The sequence below is a fragment of the Mustelus asterias genome, chromosome 17 (assembly GCF_964213995.1).
Source record: "Mustelus asterias chromosome 17, sMusAst1.hap1.1, whole genome shotgun sequence".
Taxonomy (NCBI): Eukaryota; Metazoa; Chordata; class Chondrichthyes; order Carcharhiniformes; family Triakidae; genus Mustelus; species Mustelus asterias.
Genome location: NC_135817.1, coordinates 97,904 through 103,748, shown reverse-complemented (window position 1 = coordinate 103,748; position 5,845 = coordinate 97,904).

Sequence of the window (5,845 nt, the reverse complement as noted above, 5' to 3'; positions counted from 1 at the left end):
CAGTGAGGGGGATAGGAGGTGAGTGCATCCCTCTGGCTGCGCGGGGCACTGCGCCAGGCTGCCACCAGAGGAGGGAGTGCCCCAACCAGTGATCCCTGTGTGCCCCAGTCCTTGCGACCGCAAACCGCCCAAAGCCAGTCCCAGGATGTTTTGCTGTCCCCGCTTCGATTCCCATCTCTCGCAATCTGCTGCTGTATTCCTGTCAGCTCACCCCGCACATTGTGTGTGAGCGTGCGCCTGTGTGTGAGCGTGCGCCTGTGTGTGTGAGCGTGCGCCTGTGTGTGTGAGGGTGCGCCTGTGTGTGTGAGGGTGCGCCTGTGTGTGTGAGGGTGCGCCTGTGTGTGTGAGGGTGCGCCTGTGTGTGTGAGGGTGCGCCTGTGTGTGTGAGGGTGCGCCTGTGTGTGTGAGGGTGCGCCTGTGTGTGTGAGGGTGCGCCTGTGTGTGTGAGGGTGCGCCTGTGTGTGTGAGGGTGCGCCTGTGTGTGTGAGGGTGCGCCTGTGTGTGTGAGGGTGCGCCTGTGTGTGTGAGGGTGCGCCTGTGTGTGTGAGGGTGCGCCTGTGTGTGTGAGGGTGCGCCTGTGTGTGTGAGGGTGCGCCTGTGTGTGTGAGGGTGCGCCTGTGTGTGTGAGGGTGCGCCTGTGTGTGTGAGGGTGCGCCTGTGTGTGTGAGGGTGCGCCTGTGTGTGTGAGGGTGCGCCTGTGTGTGTGAGGGTGCGCCTGTGTGTGTGAGGGTGCGCCTGTGTGTGTGAGGGTGCGCCTGTGTGTGAGGGTGCGCCTGTGTGTGTGAGGGTGCGCCTGTGTGTGTGAGGGTGCGCCTGTGTGTGTGAGGGTGCGCCTGTGTGTGTGAGGGTGCGCCTGTGTGTGTGAGGGTGCGCCTGTGTGTGTGAGGGTGCGCCTGTGTGTGTGAGGGTGCGCCTGTGTGTGTGAGGGTGCGCCTGTGTGTGTGAGGGTGCGCCTGTGTGTGTGAGGGTGCGCCTGTGTGTGTGAGGGTGCGCCTGTGTGTGTGAGGGTGCGCCTGTGTGTGTGAGGGTGCGCCTGTGTGTGTGAGGGTGCGCCTGTGTGTGTGAGGGTGCGCCTGTGTGTGTGAGGGTGCGCCTGTGTGTGTGAGGGTGCGCCTGTGTGTGTGAGGGTGCGCCTGTGTGTGTGAGGGTGCGCCTGTGTGTGTGAGGGTGCGCCTGCGCGCCTGTGTGTGAGGGTGCGACTGCGCGTACGTCACCCTGACAGTCTCACTGGCTGCCATCAGCAAATTGGCACCCATGTGTCCTCTTTGGTACCTGATCATAGCCACCCCGCTGCCCAGGTGGAGAGAGTGCAGTAATTCCGACTTGTCTCAGTGTTTCCCCTCTCTGAAGGGGGAGGATTGAGGTGTAATATAGATTAAAACGGGTAAAAGACTTTGCTTGCTGTATTGCTGTAAAGAATTACTGGGGTACTTTGTGAAATAAATTCTGTTCTCGAGTGGTGTAATATTGATTACTCTGGATTCTCAGTTGTGTGAAGCTCAGGAACAGGAGGAGGCCATTCAGCCCCTCTCTCGAGCCTGTTACACAGGAACAGGAGGGGGCCATTCAGCCCCTCTCTAGAGCCTATTACACAGGAACAGGAGGAGGCCATTCAGCCCCTCTCTCTCGAGTGTATTGCACAGGAACAGGAGGAGGCCATTCAACCCCTCTCTCTCCAGCCTGTTACACAGGAACAGGAGGAGGCCATTCAACCCCTCTCTCTCCAGCCTGTTACACAGGAACAGGAGGAGGCCATTCAACCCCTCTCTCTCCAGCCTGTTACACAGGAACAGGAGGAGGCCATTCAACCCCTCTCTCTCCAGCCTGTTACACAGGAACAGGAGGAGGCCATTCAACCCCTCTCTCTCCAGCCTGTTACACAGGAACAGGAGGAGGCCATTCAACCCCTCTCTCTCCAGCCTGTTACACAGGAACAGGAGGCCATTCAGCCCCTCTCGAGCCTGTTACACAGAATGAAGTCCTTTCAGCCCATTTCGGGCCTGCTTCTCAGAAACAGGAGGAGGCCATTCAGTCGATCCCACATGCTCTACCTGTTTGACCTGTGCTTTATCTTGTCCACCTTTGCTACCACCTTCAGCCTCATGTGATCAGGGCCCTAGTTACCCGATTTTTCCCTGAGAAACTATCCATGGCTTCTCCTGGAGATGTTCCACTCCCACCTGTCCCGGATTCAGTGGCGGTTTCGGGAGAGATGCTGCAATGGATCCGAGAGTCAACCAAGCCTTCCATCCTGCATCCCGGGAAGGGAATAGCTGAGACTGAGGAATGCCATCATTGTTCCTACACCACCATGCATGGAGCACTGCATATGGTTCCGGACTCCTTACCTTTACTGACAGAGGGAGATGGTGAGGCGATGGCCTAGTGCTATTATCGTGAGACTATTAATCCAGAAACTCAGCTAGTGTTCTGGGGGACCCGGGTTCGAATCCCGCCACGGCAGCTGGTGGAATTTGAATTCAATGAAAAATATCTGGAACTAAGAAATGACTGACCATGAAACCACTTGTGGAAAAACCCACCTGGTTCACTGATGTCCTTGAGGGAAGGAAATCTGCCGTCCTTACCCGGTCTGGCCTACACGTGACTCCAGAGCCACAGCAATGTGGTTGACTTTCAACTGCCCTCGGATAACTCGGGACGGGTAATAAATGCTGGCCAGCCAGCGACGCCCACACCCCACGAATGAATAAAAAAATATATACTTGCATCGGAGGCCATTCAGAGAAGGTTCACTGGGCCGATTTCTGGGGTGAAGGGGGGTTTTTGTCTTATGAGGAACAGGTTGGGGCCTGAACCCATTGGAGTTGAGAAGAATGAGAGGGGATGTTCTTGAAACATCTCAGATTTTGGGGGGGGGGGGGGGGGGGGGGGGGGGTGCGGTTGACAGGGTGGATGCTGAGAGAATCTAGAAAATAGGGAGGGGGGGCATCGTTTCAGAATGAGGGGGTCTCCCATTGAAGAGGGAGATGAGGAATTTCTTCTCTGAGAGTGGTCAGTCTGTGGAATTTCTGCCCCCCCGCCCCCCCCCCGCCACCTCCCCAGACAGCAGTGGGGGCTCCGGCTCACTAAATATATTCAAGGCCGGGTTAGACAGATTTCTAATCGACAAGGTGGGGGAGACGGACGGGAAGGTGAAGTTGAGGCCACAAGTCAGTTCGGACACAATCTTCTAGAGTGGGGTAGCAGGGCTTGAGGGGCCGAACAGCCTGCCCTTGCTCGCAATTCGAATGTCGGCCGTTCCTTCACTGTGGCTGGAGTCAAATTCCTGGAGCTCCCTCCCTAACAGCGCTGTGGGTGTACCTACACCACACGGGACTGCAGCAGGTTCAAGATGGCGGCTCACCCACCACCTTCTCAAGGGGGGCGATTAGGGATGGGGGGTAAATGATTGGCCCGGCCAGCAAACTTCAGCCACGGCGCATGAGTACATATTCAAAATCCAGTTTCTCGGGGAAGAGATTGGCCTCCAAACTCCAGCGCTCGATCTTTGAGATGCTATCACTCCACCAAATCGCAATTTTGTCTCAACTTTTATCACTAACCGAGCCCTTTTCCCAACCCCTCAGAGCAGTGGCAATTATTGTCTGGGGACCTATCAAAACACTCCAAGAGGTTGCCACCCTTGTGACTTGTGCAGAGCCAATATGTAGGAGTTATTCAGACAGCTGTCGGTGAGGACTGTGGCACAGCGGTTAGCACTGCTGCCTCACAGCACCAGGGACCCAGGTTCAATTCCAGCCTTGGGTCACTGTCTGTGTGGAGTTTGCACATTCCCCCCGTGTCTGCGTGGGTTTCCTCTGGGTGCTCCGGTTTCCTCCCACGGTCCAAAAATGTGCGGGTTAGGTGGATTGGCCATGCTAAATTGACCCTAGTGTCAGGGGCATTAGCTAGGGCAAATGTGTGGGGTTACAGGGATAGGGCATGTGTGGGATTGTGGTTGGTACAGACTTAATGGGCCGAATGGCCTCCTTTTGCACTGTAGGATTCTATATATTATGCTGGCTTCATGCAGGAAATTTCTCTATTAATACAGCTCAGCAAACACAGAACTCATCGAAGTGGTTTCTGGTTGAAGATGTCTTTTATTGATCCAGGCTTGGTTTCCACTACGTGAGGGAGTGTGATTTAAGACTGGTCAAATCAATCTAATTAAGTTATCAAGATTGTCTCCAATTATGCTACAAACCCATGACCACTTCCATCTAAAAGGACAAGGGCAGCAGGTACATGGGACCACCACCATCTGGAGATTCCCCTCCAAGTCACTCACCATCCTGACTCGGAAATATATCGGTCATTCCTTTGCAGAACTGGGTCAAAGTCCTGGAATTCTCTCCCTAACGGCATTGTGGGTCAACCCACAGCACGGGGCCTGCAGCGATTCAAGAAGGCAGCTCACCACCACCTTCTCAAGGGCAACTAGGGATGGGCAATAAATGCTGGCCCAGCCAGTGATGCCCACGTCTCCTGAATAAGTAAAAATAAGAAATCATCTGCCTGCCTACTCTGTCTATCTTAATAGGATGGACCAATCATTTGAATAGGGATTATTTACCTTGGCCAATTGCACCTTACTCTCTGGCAACATGAGAATTCATTGGTCCATAGAATCTGGACACTCCCACCCACTTGTCTCTTAGCAATCTCTTGCATAAGTAATAGAGTTCAAAGGTAAATTTCTCACTGTCTCTCTGTGGAGTCAAGAGTTGCCATTCTCACCACCTGCTAAGCACCCCTTATCAGTAGAAAATGAATTGTCCCATTCATTTAGTGTCTGGGAACTATACTGATTAAAAACTCTGGGGGCGTAATGTTCTTCTAGAATGTGGTTCATCTCACTTAGCCTTTATCCCATTATGCCTTGGGGCAGTCTGTATTTGGCCAAGATGTCGAGAATTCTTTCAAAAATATATATTTAAAATCTCTAACAGTGGTTATATGTGTTTCTATGCATCCATACCTTTGTAATTCCAGGTACGTCATATGTTTTCTATACTATATTCATTTCTGATTAGGCTCCCCTGATTTTATTAGTCTTTTAGTACCAGACTGTCCTTATTTCCTCTAAGATGTTACCAATCTTGGCCGGTCCCTGGGAGGAGGGGGTGGAGATTCGGTTAGGGAACTAATATCACTTAGATCGGAATGAGAAAATAATTTACAATATACAAATTGTACTCTTCACATCCAGAGTAAATATGAGGTGTTAACAGGTGGACCATGGTCAGACGCACCACACCGTAAAGAATAAATGGGACCAAGGCAGAGTTCATGGGTTTCCCAAGAAACCACCCAGACATCGGTAAACACCAAGGTCAAACAACCTTGTTTGCAACTCTGTCTCACGAGGGATTCCCAGATTCACCTCAGATCTCTCCTTGGAATTCTTGCTGAAACGTGCTCCCGTTTGTTTGGCTTTAACCCCACCTCACAGGGTTTCAGTCTGGCCTCAGAAGCTGCCTTCTCCCGCATCTGCACTTCAACCTCTTCTTACTGGCTTAATTTCAGCACTTTGCTGATCTGGCTCTGCTCCCCTGTCTCCTGGCTGCAACCAGCTATATCCGACTCCCAGGGTTTCCCCTGAGCCCTCTTTGATTATCAGGGCTCCATCTGCCATGCCCTCTTTGGTAACGAGGTCTCTCCTCTGCCCCCTTCCCCGTCCACCACCACCACCTGAGCCCTCTTCCCAGCTCCTCAGAGCAGCAGCTCCTGTTGTCTGGCAGATTGCCTCAAAATGACTAACTGACCCTTGAACTGATCTGCGGACCTATCAAAACATTCCAAAAGGGTCCCACCTTTGTGACTAGCCCAGAACCAAAGT